Raw genomic sequence first — 2,695 nt, forward strand, 5'->3', positions numbered from 1 at the left:
ATAATAATGCTATACAGACCATTGAATTTTTGTTTTTGCTTCAAGCCATCAACATAGTTTCAGGCTCATGAGAAAAATGCCTAGAGGCTTTTTGTTTTCCCAGTAGAATGGTGTATTAACTTGGGATTATTTTCCCTTACAGAATTGCATCTGGAGTTCATATCTGTAGTATTTTTAATTTGCAAAGCATAATTCCACCAGCAAAAGCAAGCTATCTACTTTCTTCTTTATCTCTTTAGGAAAAAATGTGTCTCAGAGACTGCTGACCTCCGACCTTGCAGAGACCTGCTTTACCAGGCAAGTGCTTCAGTTGGTCAGTTCTTAAGGTATATTGAACAAAATTATTGGTTGCCTACTGAACTTGCCCTCTCCCCTGCTTTGGCAAGACTCTTCAAGTTTTTTCCTTTCTCTTTTGCAAAGAGCATGCATGCACATAAATGTAGTCAGAATAGTCCTGAAAGCAAAGGTGGGTTATGGTTAAGGGAGGACTAAATATGATACAGCTGAGTTTGGCTATAATTTTGCTGTATCAACTGAGCTGATTTGTGACCCCAGAGTTGCTGCTAACTCATAATAATGCTATATTAACAGACTGCATGAAATCCTAGTCAGATATTCCCAAATCAGTTTTAACAGTCTTCTCACAGAATGTATCTTCTCAGCTTGTATGTTGCTATATTTGTTTGGGGTTTTTTTAATTTCCTTAATAAATGTGCCCTTTGGGTGGTCTCCTGGTTTTTAAAACATATGGAGATACTTAATACTAGACAATATTGTGTGTGTTTTATTCAAGTAAGACTATGCTCACAAAAATGAAAGCTAATAAATCCTGTTTCCTCAAAACCACTTTTTCTGAGTATACCGTCTGTTGTTTCTGTTATTTCTGTTTTGTAATGTTACTTATGTCTACACCGCTATTTCGAAGTCTGACTTTAGTACACTAAAGTACCAGGATAAAATGTATCAGTTCAGGATTTACCTGATTACTCACATGACTGGAGTGCCACAATTGAAGGCTACAAACTCTTCGGGAGGGATAGACAGGAAAGGAGAGGTGGCAGCGTGGCCATGTATGTCAGAGAATGCTATGAGAGCTCAGAAATTAAGTATAGTGATAACAGGGTCGAGAGTGTTTGGATTAGGATAAGAGTAAATAAAGGTGATATCGCTGTGGGAGTCTGCTATAGACCTCCCAACCAAAGCAGTGAGGTGGATGAAGCCTTCTATAAGCAACTGGGAGAAATATCGCAGTCGTTTGCCATTGTTCTTGTGGGGGACTTTAAACTCCCCGATATCTGCTGGGAATACAACACGGTAGACAGGGAACAATCCAGGAGGTTCCTGGAACGTGTGGAGGATAACTTCCTCATGCAGCTGATAAGTAAGCCGACGAGGGAAAGTGCCCTCCTAGACCTGCTCCTTGTGAACAGTGAAGAACTTGTGGGGGAAGTAAAGGTTGGAGGCCGTCTAGGGCACAGTGATCATGAGATGACTGAGTTCTCAATCCATGGAGAAACAAGGAGAAGGTTACCAAAACTGCCACCTTAGACTTCTGGAGGGCAAATTTTAATCTGTTCAGAAGACTGCTAGACAGAATCCCTTGGGAGGATGCCCTTATGGATACAGGAGTCCAGGAAGGATGGACATACTTCAAGAAAGAAGTCTTAAAGGCACAGGAGCAGGCTGTTCCCATGTGCCAAAAAACAAGTAGGCGGGGAAGGAGGCCAGCCTGGCTGAATAGGGATCTCTTGCTGGATCTCTAAAAAAAAAACAAAAAAAAAAAAAAAAAAAAAAAAAAAAAAAAAAAAGGGAGAAAATAAGGAGAGCCAAAGCACAGCTAGAGCTCAACCTGGCTGCAGCTGTTAAGGATAATAAAAAATGTGTCTATAAATTCATTGACAACAAAAAGAGGATTAGGGAAAATCTCCCTCATTTATTGGATGCAGAGGGAAACATAGTCACAAAGGATGAGGAAAAGGCTGAGGTACTCAGTGCCTACTTTGCGTCAGTCTTTAGCAGTGGAACTAGCTGTTCCCTGGACACCCAGCCTCAGGAGCTAGGAGATAGGGAGGGGAAGCAGAATGAGAGTATCACGATTAAAGAGGAAGAGATCAGTGACCTGCTATGCTGCTTGGATGCACACAAGTCTATGGGGCTGGATGGGCTACACCCAAGAGTGCTGAAAGAGTTGGCAGACGTGCTCGCCAAACCGCTTTCCATCATTTACAGGAAGTCATGGCTAACTGGGGAGGTCCCAATGGACTGGAGGGTGGCAAATGTAACACCCATCTACAAGAAAGGCAAAAAGGAGGATCCAGGTAACTATAGACATGTCAGTCTAACCTCAATACCAGGAAAGGTCATGGAGCAGGCCATCTTGAGTGCCATCAAAACCCACATAATATGCAACCAGGGGATCAGGCCTAGTCAGCATGGGTTTATGGAAGGCAGGTACTGCCAGACGCACCTGATCTCCTATGACAAGATAACCAGATTATTGGACGACGGAAAGGCTGTTGAATTTGTATACCTGGACTTTCAAAAAGCATTCGATACTGTCCCCCATACAATTCTTATGGAAAAACTGGCTTCACACAACCTGGATCAGCATAAGATCTGCTGGATCAAGCACTGGCTGACTGGAAGGTCCCAAAGAGTGGTGCTCAATGGATTTAAATCCAGCTGGCAGCCAGTC

At 42.6% G+C, this 2,695-nt stretch overlaps 1 protein-coding gene across 1 annotated transcript in view; it reads left to right on the top strand.

Moving 5' to 3' along the window:
- Positions 1-237: 237 nt before the first annotated feature.
- The window catches only part of RNF170 (ring finger protein 170), a 22,150-nt gene continuing 19,692 nt past the window's right edge, over positions 238-2,695 (top strand). Inside the window, exon 1 of the mRNA XM_009883299.1 lies at positions 238-297. The gene's annotated coding sequence lies outside the window, so the exon portion shown is untranslated. The remainder of the gene's footprint in view (positions 298-2,695) is intronic.

Source organism: Charadrius vociferus, unplaced genomic scaffold (assembly GCF_000708025.1).
Source record: "Charadrius vociferus isolate BGI_N301 unplaced genomic scaffold, ASM70802v2 scaffold343, whole genome shotgun sequence".
Lineage (NCBI taxonomy): Eukaryota > Metazoa > Chordata > Aves > Charadriiformes > Charadriidae > Charadrius > Charadrius vociferus.